The following is a 14,867-nucleotide window of genomic DNA, read 5'->3' as shown; positions in this document are numbered from 1 at the left end:
GATTCAGAGCTCGCATTTTCCTGTGCAAGACGTGAGTGCGAAAGGGTTGAAGAAATGGGTCATTTTGCATACAACTACTTACAAAGCCTATACAAATTATGCACATATTCTGCATTCCTCATTTTCAATATTCAGACTTGCCATCACAATCAGTCACATGACATCCAAGAACCAATGGCGTTTTCTCTCACTGACTGATAGTAAATGTTTCTTGAGCATCAAATCAGCAAATTAAAATGATTTCTGAAGGATCATGTGACACTGAAGACTGCAGTAATGATGCTAAAAATTCTGCTTTGATCACAGGAATAGATTACATTTTAAATTCAAATATAGATATATTAAATTGTAATAATATTTCAAAATAGTACAGTTTTATTTTTGATAAAATAAATGGAGCCTTTGGTAAGAATAAATGCCCATTCTCACCAAGGATGATAAATATAACAATGAAGATAAAATTTTTTCTAAATATTAAAAAATTATCCAAGTTCACACCACAAATCATAACGATAACGGCACAGAGGAATGATATCATTGAAATCATTTTCAGAGCGATTCTTTTCCAGTTGATGAATGAGAAAAACACTTACAGCCAATCGTTCGCTGGTATAGACACTTAGGATGCAAAGCGGTAAATTTCCAGAAAATGTCCGGTAAATTTCAGGAAAACTTTCAGCAAATTTCCGTAAAATTTCCAGAATTTCATAAAAATCTGTAAATTTTCCAGAAATTCCCTGGAAATTCTGGACATTTTCCCGAAATTTACTGGACATTTTCCGGAAATTTATTGGACATTTTCCGGAAATTTACTGGACATTTTCCAGAAATTTACTGGACATTTTCCAGAAATTTACGTCCCTTTGAATCCCATCATTATCTTTGTAGTTATCTTTCTTGGTGTGAACAGGCCTTAAGAGACTTCTTTCAAAATCTGTATGTTCAGCATTTTGGCTGATCACTCATCCCTGCAGCAGGTCAGGAATGCAGGCTGCATGAAGGGACGAGTCCTGACAACTCTCAATCTCTCACACACCCAGGGCAGGTTGAAGTCACAGAGATGAGCCCATAAGGCACACATTCCATGCTTGCTATCAGTCTCTGCTTTCCTTTGAGTCAGGAATGTCTTCTCTATCATTTACCAAGAATGTGTTTTACAATATGAGTGAATATAGCCAAATGTCTCAAGAACCATTTCTCTTTGCAACGCGGAAATAAGCTATTTCTGAGAATGTGCGAGACTTCAGATTCATTCGGACTGTTTTTGTACAGCTACAGTAACTGGAAGTGGCTGACACCGGAAGTCAGATACATTCAAGTAACAAAAAATAAGGTGGATTCATCTGCCAAATTAACAGATATCTATAGTAAATGCCCAACATTGGTTTTTCCACTGCCATTTCAAAAATGACAAAGACTTCTAAATCTTTAACCAAAATACCAGATCCGAGATGAACGACAACATTTGATTTGTTGTAAAAAGTACCTAAAAAGAGACAACCTACTGTAGCCCTCAATAATTCACCACAGCAGAGCTTACCACAGTTCTCACAGCGACTTCTCTAAATGGTGGATCTCACTTTAGGACTGTGGGTAATCTGGCACACCAAATGACGTACTATACACTCTTTACTCACATTATACAATGTACTCAACCATCTACTGTATGAACCTTCAAGGGTGGTTTCATCTCAGATGCAACATAGGAGCATTTGCTGTTGAAATGCCATTTCAAATGCATGATGTGAACACAATCCTCATATAGAATACTCATAACACAATCTCGTAGTATAGTGCAGAAGTACATTTAACATTACATTAATGCATTTGGAAAACGCTTTTATTTAAAACTACTTGCATTGCATTGAAAGTATACATTTCAGTGCTTCCCACAGGTTTGAAATATACTTGTGGTGGTAGCCGGGTGAAAAATCCTCCTATTACCCACAGCACAAAAATGGTCTACTACATGTGACAAACAAATAATGTGTGATTTTTAACATTATTTTTATTCATTTAATTTTAATTACATAGCATACTATTACATTTAATTACATACTAATATTATGCATTATTATGCATTGTAAATTATGCAAAATTACAGCATTTAAATGGTTATCCTTTTCCTATGCTCTCCTTGCTGTCATATAGTGTCTCTCTCAGTGAATGGGACACAGATTTTACTAGTAAAATTTATATAATAAATAATTTGTGTCAAATAATGTTCTTAGTCTTTTCTTCCTGTGGGGGAGACTACAATAATTTAATATGAATTAAATGGAAATCAAATTAAATACAATTTATTGTGTAACCAAAATACCAATAATGCCAAAAAGAAATGTGTCTCCAATATACTTGGGCGGCCGTTATTATACCTGGGCAGCCGACCCAAATGAAGTCTATGTGTGGGAAGCACTGCATTTGATCAATTCATGCATTCCTTGGGAATTAAACCCATGACCTTGGAGTTTTCAACGTCATGTTCTACTGTTGGAGCTTAAAGGGACACTAATTCTGATGCTAAACACAATTTTTATAAATGAAGGTGAAAACACCACAACTTATGGCTTCTATTGAGACATATATCATCGTTTAATTATCGTCTGATAACCTTACTTGCCTAACCCACTGATGGAAGTGTTAGCCAGCTTGATCTTTATATATTGCCATCAAACTCTGAAAAATCCATATTGGCCATGCACTAGTTTATATAATATTACTAAAAATCTGAAAAGTTTGATGGAAAAATGGGGTTCATATTCAGTAATATTATCGATTGCAATATTATTAGTATATTATCGGCTCCAGGGGGTTAATAAAGGCCTTCTAAAGTGAAGCGACGTGTTTTTGTTAGAAAAATATCCACATTTAAAACTTTATGAACTAAAATAACTAGCCTTCGGCAGACGACCGCACACATATTGCGCAAGTCGACTTGTGCCACAAGAGTAACCCCTAAAGCGATGTATGAAATTTTCGTTTTAGACTTCTAATTCGTGACCGGTGTTTTGTTTTGCTCTCTCCTCTGCGCTTCCGCGTTTGTCATTACGTCATGCTTCGGGTCAGAGGATACTCTTCCACTGCAAATCGATGCATACGGCCGTCTGCCGGAAGCTACAGTAATTATTATAGTTAATTTAAATATTTTTACATTTTTAAAGTTTTAAATATGGATATTTTTCGTACAAAAATGTATCGCTTTGCTTCAGAAGGCCTTTATTAACCCACTGGAGCTGTATGGATTATATTTAAGATGGATGGATGCATTTATTTTTGGCTTGAAGACAGCTTCCCCTTCACTACCACTATAAAGCTTGGAAGAGCCAGGATATTTTTTTAGATATATCTCCGATTGTGTTCGTCTGAAAGAAGACAGTCATATCTGAGTAAATCATGGTATAATTTTCATTTTTGGGTGAACTACAACTATACTGTTATTGAGCTGAATCAACATTGAACTAAATAAAGCTGAATAACAACACTATTGTCTTCTGTAGAGCTGCTTATAGCTGAAATTTAATTTGTTTAATAAATTATGAATTTTACACCTCTAACACTGTTATTTTCCTGTTTAATAATGTGAAGCTGCTTTGAAATAGTCTGTATTTTATAAAACACTAAATGACTTTCGGCACTGTACTGCTGTGGTCGGGTCTATATCTGCCTCTTCATGTCTTCAGTGATTTTGCAGCTCTAGTCACATTCTGCAAACAAGTCAGGACACGACGCATCGGTACAGCGAACACTCAGAATCAGCTGATTCCTGATCACTTGGAAAATAGACTAGGTTCCACATTCTGTCCCCTCTAAACTTCCTCCAGAAATGAAGAGAGGAAACAGACATGACTAAAGAAAGAAGACTTCTGAGTCTTCTCGTTCACTGAAGGGGCAGAAGAAGCCACAAGCTTGGTGATGCTTCCTTCATGTGCATCAAAACAACAGCCAAGGATAAATCAGAGCGGCAATCAAATGCCCTGTAGATGACCCATGATTCATCCAGCCATCAAACATAACAGCCTCTGACCCTCCACATTTCCATACCAGCGACCAAACAGCAAAGCGATTTCCATTACAGCTCACAGTACTGTTTAAATATTCAAATGGCACTGCCAGTCACCACCAAGAAAACAACTTCCTTTGAAACGAAGCCGGTGCGCTCACATTTAAAGGGAAATTCCACAGTGGTCACAAACGTCTGCCGCGCATGCATGTGATTCTGAGAAGTTTGGGATTTTTAGGTTTTGGTTTGTCTTTTAAATCAGGATGCCACCAAGCATTTTCCTTAAGGATTGGGAGATAATGAGAAAACCTCATTAATATTTATGCACAAATTAATATTAAGTAGACTGTGAACTGAGTGAACCTAACGCTAGCGTTTTCCCTCGCGTCTTCCGAACTCCCAGATGAAACGAAAACCTACAAAAACTTCATCTCTACATAAAACATCCCTCAAGCGTACCCGGCTGTTCACATGCACAATTGAGACATGCGCTATTTTTCCATGTTGAATGATGTGGGCATATGAACGCAAGATAACAGCCCTCACCAACCACGACACCCAGACAGTGAGGTGAAATGGGATCTTGCACAGGAGGAATCAATGAATAGCCTATTAGTCTTCCTGTCATCATAAATATCATAAAGTCTGCTGTCAAAAAAAATTTATTATCACATACACTGGAGAAAAATATGGTATATAAACTATTTGCAACTTTCATAAAATCATTTTTATAGTGTATACCAGTATCCATAAGGACACTACTATGGAAGCTTGTTTCCACCATGAAATAAAAAATAAAAAAGGTAATTGTGACTTTTTATCTCACAATTCTGACTCATTTTCTCGAAATTGCGTGTTTATATCTCACAATTCTGACTTTTTTCAAAGAATCGCGAATTATAAAGTCCGAATTGCAAGTTATAGTCTGAATTGCGAGATATAAAGTCTGAATTGCGAGTTATAAAGTCTGAATTACGAGTTATAAAGTCTGAATTACGAGTTATAAAGTCTGAATTACGAGTTATAATGTCTGAATTGCAAGATATAAAGTCTGAATTGAGAGTTATAAAGTCTGAATTGCGAGATATAAACTCTGAATTGCGAGATATAAAGTCTGAATTACGAGTTATAAAGTCTGAATTACAAGTTCTAAAGTCTGAATTGCGAGATATGAAGTCTGAATTACGAGTTATAAAGTCTGAATTACGAGTTATAAAGTGTGAATTACGAGTTATAATGTCTGAATTGCAAGATATAAAGTCTGAATTGAGAGTTATAAAGTCTGAATTGCGAGATATAAAGTCTGAATTACGAGTTATAAAGTCTGAATTACGAGTTATAAAGTCTGAATTACGAGTTATAAAGTCTGAATTACGAGTTATAAAGTCTGAATTACGAGTTATAATGTCTGAATTGCAAGATATAAAGTCTGAATTGAGAGTTATAAAGTCTGAATTGCGAGATATAAACCCTGAATTGCGAGATATAAACTCTGAATTGCGAGATATAAAGTCTGAATTACGAGATATGAAGTCTGAATTGCGAGTTCTAAAGTCTGAATTGCGAGATATAAAGTCTGAATTGCGAGATATGAAGTCTGAATTGCGAGTTATGAAGTCTGAATTGCGAGTTCTAAAGTCTGAATTGCGAGATATGAAGTCTGAATTGCGAGATATGAAGTCTGAATTGCAAGTTATGAAGTCTGAATTGCGAGTTCTAAAGTCTGAATTGCAAGTTCTAAAGTCTGAATTGCGAGTTCTAAAGTCTGAATTGCGAGATATGAAGTCTGAATTGCGAGATATGAAGTCTGAATTGCGAGTTATGAAGTCTGAATTGCGAGTTCTAAAGTCTGAATTGCGAGTTCTAAAGTCTGAATTGCGAGTTCTAAAGTCTGAATTACGAGTTCTAAAGTCTGAATTGCGAGTTCTAAAGTCTGAATTGCGAGTTCTAAAGTCTGAATTGCGAGTTATAATGTCTGAATTGCGAGATATGAAGTCTGAATTGCGAGTTATAATGTCTGAATTGCGAGATATGAAGTCTGAATTGCGAGATATGAAGTCTGAATTGCGAGATATGAAGTCTGAATTGCGAGTTCTAAAGTCTGAATTGCGAGTTCTAAAGTCTGAATTGCGAGTTCTAAAGTCTGAATTGCGAGTTCTAAAGTCTGAATTGCGAGTTCTAAAGTCTGAATTACGAGTTCTAAAGTCTGAATTGCAAGTTCTAAAGTCTGAATTGCGAGTTCTAAAGTCTGAATTGCGAGTTATAATGTCTGAATTGCGAGATATGAAGTCTGAATTGCGAGTTATAATGTCTGAATTGCGAGATATGAAGTCTGAATTGCGAGATATGAAGTCTGACTTGCAAGTTATGAAGTCTGAATTGCGAGTTCTAAAGTCTGAATTGTGAGTTCTAAAGTCTGAATTGCGAGTTCTAAAGTCTGAATTACGAGTTCTAAAGTCTGAATTGCGAGTTCTAAAGTCTGAATTACGAGTTCTAAAGTCTGAATTGCGAGTTATAATGTCTGAATTGCGAGATATGAAGTCTGAATTGTGAGATATGAAGTCTGAATTGCGAGTTATAATGTCTGAATTGCGAGATATGAAGTCTGAATTGCTAGTTGCGAGATATAAAGTCTGAATTGAATGAACCACTGTAGTCACATGGACTAATGTCTTTAATACCTTTCTGGACTTTGAATGACGGTAATTACGTTGCTTTCTATGGGGATAAAAAAAAACTTAGATTTCATCAAAAATATCTTTTTGTGTTCTGAAGATGAATGAAGGTCTTACAGGTTTGGAACGACATGATAGTAAGTAATTGATGAAAGAAATTTCATTTTTGGGTGAACATGCTGCAAACAGCTAAAACATCAAGCCATGACTCCATAGAGAAGCTATTTTTGAGATAAAATTTATGGACAGATAAAAATCGATTTAACTGGAGAGAAAAAAAAAAAAAAACCCATAAAAACCCATCTTCAGCTTTCAGTAAACAGCATTCAGATATTATTTGGACGGGTGCACAAAGCCTGTTCAAGCGGCCATATCAATGGCTGAGCTGAGTGGCACTTCATAATCATACAGTCCTATTTAATAATAAAAAAACCCCATCCATCCTTATTTTCCTGTCACAAAACGGAAGGAGAGAACAGAGGGAGGATTGAAACGAGACGTGAAGCATCTGTGGCCTCGCTCGCCGGGTTGACAGGAAGTGGCCCTGAACTCTGTGTGGACACAGTAGCGCTGTGTTCCCCCGAACGGACCACCACCGCCATGTCCTCCATTCAAATGACATCAGATGTGGACAGATGGGTCCACAGTGGTGAGAGTTCGGCGGGGTCATCCACTTCAAACTCTTTCCTGTGACCAAAAACGGCTCTCTGACACACTGAGTGACGATAATTCAAGCTATTGACTCTCATGAATTGATTAAGAGGATGTTTTTGGGCTATGGTATTGGTCATCCCACAATATAGTTTCAAGCTCAATGGCAGTCCAACAGCTAACGTTGAGTGTGTTGTCAGATTGGCAAACCAGTCTCAGGGAAGGTGCATCTCCTTATAATGAGTCATCAAAGCTTTGGAATAAATGCAATACCTTCAGTGATAAATTTCAAAGCACTTACTGTCAAAGCGCAAATAATTCAATTGTTGGTCTATATATATATAAAACATGCAAACGAATGTCTTTAGCTCCATCAATGGTCGCCGTGACTTCATATTCAGTGTGAAAGCAACCAATATTGTGTGGAAAAATGGTATTTACAAATCCTTGAGCATTGGTAGGATCCACTTAGATGCATAACTGGGACAGAGCAACAGAACATGGAGAGGCAGCTACACGCAACGACGTAAGTTAGCCGTCTGCTGCATTAAAAATTAACAAGATCTGTGGGTGGCCACAGCAAATCTCGGCTGTATTGTCCAAACCCAGAGAGGCCGATAGCGTGACCATTAAAAATGCAAATTTCATTGCCAATCACACAAAATGTGGTGCTTGTTAAATCACATGTGAACAGCATCAGGGTCTATTGTACTCTCATGTCAAGAGTGTATACACATATAAAAGAGAAGGTGATAGAGTTTGCTGTGTTTCAACACTACACTCTAAAAAAACAACCCAAGTTGGGTTGAAAATGGACAAACCAAGTGGTTGGGTTAAATATTTGCTGGGCAGTTTTATTTAACTCATCTACTGTTTAGTTATAGGTTGGAAATTAAAAATCAGACACATAATCACTAGAGGCAACAATAATAATCAAAAGGTGAACATTTATTAATAAGCAATTTAAATTTTTTTTATTTTTTAATTATTATTCATTAAGCATATTTAAAAATGTTCATTTCCAACATACTTTGGGTTCATTTTAAGCAAACAATACAGTAATTTTTAAACAATAGTTGAGTAAAATAAAACTACCCAGCATGTTGGGCAAACATTTAACCCAACCGCTGGGTTAAAACAGCCCAATTGCTGGGTTTGTCCATTTTCAGCTCAACCTGGGTTGTTTTTAACCCAGCATATATGATTTCGGGTAGATTAGAAATATTTTGTTTATAAATAATTTGGTCAAGCAGCTTCCCGAAATATCAGGCTAAGAGCATTCTATGTTGTCCTCTTATTTCTTTCCGTCTCTCGAATCATGCCTCTCTCGTTCACATAATAGCATTTCTAAAGATGAAGCCACTTTTTATTGCATGCCAATTCTCAAAGCCAGTCAACAGAAACAAGTGCGTCATTCATAAAGGAGCCCAAAGCCGAGTGTATCACTGTTCACGGACAGAGGGTCCCAGTGAGAGGAGGACAAAGGCCCCACTGCGTCGGCACGTTACCAATTAACAGGAATTTTGCCTTAAAGAGCTGCTTTTCCAATGATCTCATTTGAAACAGACTTAAACTTTCACGGCTTTCACTAAAAGGCATTCACAGAATTCCAAAAAGCATTAAGGCCACTTCACGGGATCCGGGCCCCCTCTTCGAGAGCCCTCAATGCTGCCATGAGCACGTCTAATTAAGAGCATCAGTCCCTTCTCATGAAAGCACCCATAAGGAGCATCAACAGCCACGGGCAATGCAGAGAAACAACAGATGAACACTACTGAAGACAAGGATGCATTAGCTAATTGCTCCAAATCACTATGGGATAAACAGCTCATTGGAATAAACTCTAGTACGACAGATTTAGGGAATACCTTGAAGTTATCAGATGTTCTGAAGTACTGTTTACTGAAAATGCAACTCTTAAGTCTCGTGTTAAAGGGGTCATGAATTGCATTGTTTCATTGTTTTATAATGTTTCCTGTGGTGCACTTATACTGTTAGTATGATTTTTAAAGGTGCCCTAGATTATGTTTTTAAAAGATGTAATATAAGTCTAAGGTGTCCCCTGAATGTGTCTGTGAAGTTTCAGATCAAAATACCCCATAGATTTTTTTTTATTAATTTTTTTAACTGCCTATTTTGGGGCATCATTATAAACGCGCCGATTTTATGCTGCGGCCCCTTTAAATCCCGTGGTCCACGCCCACAGAGCTCACGCTTGCCTTGAACAGTGCCTTAACAAAGTTTACACAGCTATTATAACCCTCAAAATGGATCTTTACAAAGCGTGGGATTATGTGAGTATTGTATACTGTTATATTGTTTACTTCAGATTTTGAATGAGTTTGATAGTGCTCCGTGGCTAACGGCTAATGCTCCTCTGTTGGAGAGATTTATAAAGAATGAAGTTGTGTTTATGCATTATACAGACTGCAAGTGTTTAAAAATGAAAATAGCGACGCCTCTTGTCTCCGTGAATACAGTAATAACCGTTGGTAACTTAACCACATTTAACAGTACATTAGCAACATGCTAACGAAACATTTAGAAAGACAGTTTACAAATATCACTAAAACCATCACGATATCATGGATCATGTCAGTTATTATTGCTCCATCTGCCATTTTTCGCTGTTGTTCTTGCTTGCTTACCTAGTCTGTTGATTCAGCTCTGCACATCCAGACGTTAATACTGGCTGCCCTTGTCTAATGCCTTTTATAATGTTGGGAACATGGGATGGCATATGCAAATATTGGGGGCGTACATATTAATGATCCCGACTGTTACGTAACAGTCGGTGTTATGTTGAGATTCGCCTGTTCTTCGGAGGTCTTTTAAACAAATGAGATTTATATAAGAAGGAGGAAACAATGGAGTTTGAGACTCACTGTATGTCATTTCCATGTACTGAACTCTTGTTATTTAACAATGCCAAGATAAATTCAATTTTTCATTCGAGGGCACCTTTAAATGAAAAATTGTTATAATTTAGATATAAAAGGCATTTTTCCTACCCTGATTTTAGCCGTCTGATTTGAACGCTCTGTTTTAAGGGGCGTGTCTGCTGTGAGACTTCAGTGTAAACACCCACTGCTCACTCTTTGCATATGAAATAACTAAGTATTACTCTCTTGAAAACTTTTAGCATGTTTTTACTATTACAGCTCTCAAGGTTTACTAATCGTGTAAAGTGTTTATTTATGTTTAGATCTATAGCATTATATTTAGATTGTGGCATGAAAGGTTGCAGTGATGAACATGTAGCCGATCACATGTTAGAGCACATGGATGCAGCAAACTCGTTATTGCACCTCGATTTCTGCACACTAACGAATACTTTCATCATATCTAACAGTGCAAACACACTGTAATTAAGAGATTATTTGATAAACTCACGCTGTTTGATTGACAGCTCCAGCGATTGCAAAGGGAATGTTTTTTAATCGCTTTCTATTTATAATTTATATAACAGATTATTTTCATCCTACTAAGAGAAACAATGTGAAGTTGAACGTTTAGTCACTGGTTTGATTTACTGACACAAAGAACATCTGACTGTACATGAATCATTACAAATCAGAAATAACTGGTCACAGCTCAGGCATTAGAATTAACAGTTACTTACATGTTGTTGCATTACTGTCGAGTCCATATCATAAACGTCTGTTTGCAAAGCCTGCGCCGTAATGCAATTGATTTACCAAAGAATCCACAGTGAAATGTACCGAATAAAAAATAAATAAAGCTCAACTGAGACATTCACATTGTTGAAAATAAATAAAATAACCACATTCCTAGCATTAGGACCCTTTGGAAGGTGCTTATTTTTAGTCCAGTGAGTGATCCTGTGCTCTTTTCTCTCTTCCTCATCTCACTAATGCCAGTGGGCAGGGCCAAAGTTGCAATAGTGAAGTAGGCTTTGATTTTCTTCTGCAGAGGCAGTCTTTCACCTATCTAGTGCGTCTTAAATAGGCACATTCCAGGACGAGTTGTTCGGTGGGTCTGGTAACATTAAAAGCTGTTTTTGGACTAACAAGGAAGTTTTGAGTTCTGAAACTTCTAGGATATTCTCATTGTATGATCACCTCATATATATCAAAAACTCAAGGAAAATTTGATTTCTCTGTTCATGACCCCTTTAAGCCAGGTTCACATTGTACGATTTTGGCTGCAGTTTGAACCTGCAACCTTCGGGTTAGCACTCTGACTCTCTAACCATTAGGCCATGACTATTCCCAGAAGAAGTTGAGGCTCCTCCTATGACAACTGTCAAATCAAAAACCAATAGGAGAGCAGAACCTGATGATGCAATTATTGAGACAACTAGAACCACCACTTGCTCCAAACAAGTTTTTTTTTTTTTTTTAAATGTTACACTGTTTGCTAGCCTGTCATAATGATCTCATCGTTAATACTTCTCACCATTTATTCCGAAGGTATGACCGATTGTTTTCCATATATCCAATTTCTTTAAAGTAGCCTTGAAAAGGGGGTTTGACTTGTCAAACAGTGGTGAATTTTCTGGACCTCGGCAATTAACTTCTCCGCAATGACGTCTGCCATTTAAAATGCGCAAGCCCTTCAACTAGAATGGATTCCGATTGGCTGTCAGTGTTTCATTGTTCAACAGCTGGGAAAAATCATTCTGAAAGTGATCCCAACGATATTGTTTCTCTATATCGTTTTCAAGTTAACATGGCGGATGATAAAATGGTCTAAATAAACATACGCACACCTACTTTGATGAAAAAACACAATTGCACGTTGAATCCACTCTGCTAAACCCTTGAATTAACTCTGACATTGAGACTCTTTGGCAAAGACTCAACTGGCAAAGTGCCAGTGATAACCAGGATGTATGACAACAGAACTGGAAGTTATTAAAATTAAACATAAGTCAACAGAGAAGGCAAAACCCAAAGATAAACACAAAATATGGCTGCTTTACCAGGCACTGTGAGCTGCCTCGCTCAGTATTCAGCCATTGTTGTGCTTGATTTCTCCTACTAAAGACCTAAACGGTCAACTGATGGTTGATGATACTCTCCAGCCCTTCACAGATTCAAACCAGGGTTGATTTGTTGAGCACAAACCACACTCTCACTTTCACTTACCTAAGTGCATTTCACCACGAAGAATGAGGAGGCTGGGAAAACGAAACACTCTGAGGACAGCAAGTGTGGGCGAGGTCTTTCTACCAAGAAGTGGTAAACTAACAAATTATAGCTTAGTTCTAGGCTCAAACTCTCCTGATATGATTTCCAAGGCTCTAAATAGAGAACACTTCTGTACAGGGAATATGTCTTTAGAAATGTGTTAATGTAAATCTCCTTAAACATCTACTGTAAAGTATTGCAACAGAAACAACACTGTATGGAAAGGAAAACGTGAGTACGCTAGAGGACATTACAATACGATCTACATATCTAAGAAGACTAAAAATGACCAACCCAATCTTATAAAAACCTGTTTTACAAGGTGGAGATTTGGCATGTGTTGGTTCATATGGAAATGTAAGATTTTTAGAAAAAGACTAGGCATGAAGATCCACTCTCAAGCATAACCAGATCGCACAAAAATGTACAAATGAGAGCATACAAATTAGCTAAAAAGTAAAATATTTTGAAATTGCCATGAGAGTTTGTTGGCATGATTCAATCAGATTATGTTTTTCTTAACTTTAAAGATGTCTAAAATAGGATTCAAACACTCATGCCTTATGGCAAACTCAATATTTAGAGATTTGAGTCATCTTGTGTGGGAGAACCATAATCTTAAGTATTGCCAACAAAGCAGGCGAGAACTTCTCTTTAGTTCACCGAAGCGTTTCACAGCCTTGTGCGATAGATAGATAGATAGATAGATAGATAGATAGATAGATAGATAGATAGATAGATAGATAGATAGATAGATAGATCACAGTTTGAGACATTGTTGAGATCTGCAAGAGGAAATCACTGGTGTATTTTTCCTCAGGAGAAACATCTGAGAAGCTCTAGATTTGATCTCAATAATACTGTGTAGAAGAAATTGACATAGTAGATTAAAAAAAACCCTGATTTGTCATTCCTTTTACTACAGGGAGATCCAGTCCAGGTTTGACGGACAAAATAAATAAATAAATAAATAAAAATAAAATAAAATATTATTTCAGACTAGTCCTTCTAGTCCTTGACAGGACTTCGGGTAGTTAGTCATTTGTAACATCTCACCACATTATTGATTTATTTGTGTGAATATGGCAGACAAACAATCACACGAATTTTAATTGATTTAAATGGAAAATATCGCGATCATTTGTTTTCGTTGAGACACAATCTAACAGTCCATTTAAACCGGTGGATCGGAGAAAAAAATACCCGGATTTATAAACACGACGGGAAAATATTGAGCTCGCACCTTTATTTTAAACAATATAACAGACCTTTTATTTATTCTATGAACTGGAAATCTGACTAAAATCCCCTTGAGCTCTATTTTCAATCTCAACGCTTTACAAAAAACATATATGACATAAAACAAGGCGTTCGTACTCACCTTGTCGAGAACCACAAATGTGGTGTGAATAAAATCCTTTTGTTTTCAGGTTGCTCTGAATGACCTTTGATTGACTGTTTTCGGTCTATGAATGAACGAGGCTCAGCTTTCCATAGTCGATCATGTTTAGCAGCTCTAATAGACGAAATGAAACGGAGTGTTCAGTGCGCGTTCATGACTGAGGTTGCGTGGGAACGCGCACAGCTGCACGAGTCATCTTCACGCCGGTAACAATTAATATATCCAACGTCACGATCAAAAGCGATCGGGAATGATCAGTTGCCTGGATAAGCTGCAGTAGCGTGTTGCGTCCCTGAGAAATAGCACACGGCCGAAGGGGGAGTCAAACCCATGACACCCATATGAGATGGTGGGAAAACAGGGAGGGCAGGGCGCTTTGACGTGACACTGTTTTACTACGTTACACTTGACTAGCAGAGACAAGTCTGCATCGACAGGAGAGAGAGAGAGAGAGAGAGAGAGAGAGAGAGAGAGAGAGAGAGAGAGAGAGAGAGAGAGAGAGAGAGAGAGAGAGAGAGAGAGAGAGAGAGAGAGAGAGAGAGAGAGAGAGAGAGAGAGAGAGAGAGAGAGATGGCCTGGAATGGGGTTCAGCGTGACTCTGTAGAGAATTTAAGGTAACTGGGCCACCTATTGCTGGATCTGGGGCACCCTTAACGTCATTTTGAGATTCCTCGGTGCGAAATAAATAAATAAAGAAGAAAAGAAAAAATACAATTTCATACGGTTTACATAATCTATTCTGTCAAAAATGTAAATAAATAAATGTGGTGTACGCAAGCTTTTCGTTTTTGAAATTGCGAATGAATCATTTAAGTGAATGACTCCCGTTCACTTAAGTATCGGTTTTGAAGCGTGACAGCTTTAAGTAAAAAAAAACCAAAATGTAACACGAACAATTTGTGATGGGAGAAACGAAGCTTTTCGAAGCTTCGAATCAATTGAACCAATTGCTTTGCAAAATGATTCACTGTTTTAAAGCGTTCGAA

The 14,867-nt window shown here is 37.3% G+C and overlaps 1 protein-coding gene across 1 annotated transcript in view; it reads right to left on the bottom strand.

Annotated features, from left to right (window-relative positions):
- Nucleotides 1-14,300, bottom strand: part of src (v-src avian sarcoma (Schmidt-Ruppin A-2) viral oncogene homolog) — a 62,520-nt gene extending 48,220 nt beyond the window's left edge. Inside the window, 1 exon segment of the mRNA XM_048179049.1 lies at nt 13,861-14,300. The gene's annotated coding sequence lies outside the window, so the exon portion shown is untranslated.
- Between the last annotated feature and the right edge of the window lie 567 nt (nt 14,301-14,867).

The sequence above is a fragment of the Megalobrama amblycephala genome, linkage group LG24 (assembly GCF_018812025.1).
Source record: "Megalobrama amblycephala isolate DHTTF-2021 linkage group LG24, ASM1881202v1, whole genome shotgun sequence".
NCBI classification, from domain to species: domain Eukaryota; kingdom Metazoa; phylum Chordata; class Actinopteri; order Cypriniformes; family Xenocyprididae; genus Megalobrama; species Megalobrama amblycephala.
Note: the sequence above shows the minus strand (reverse complement) of the source record. Positions and strands in the feature narration are given on the sequence as shown.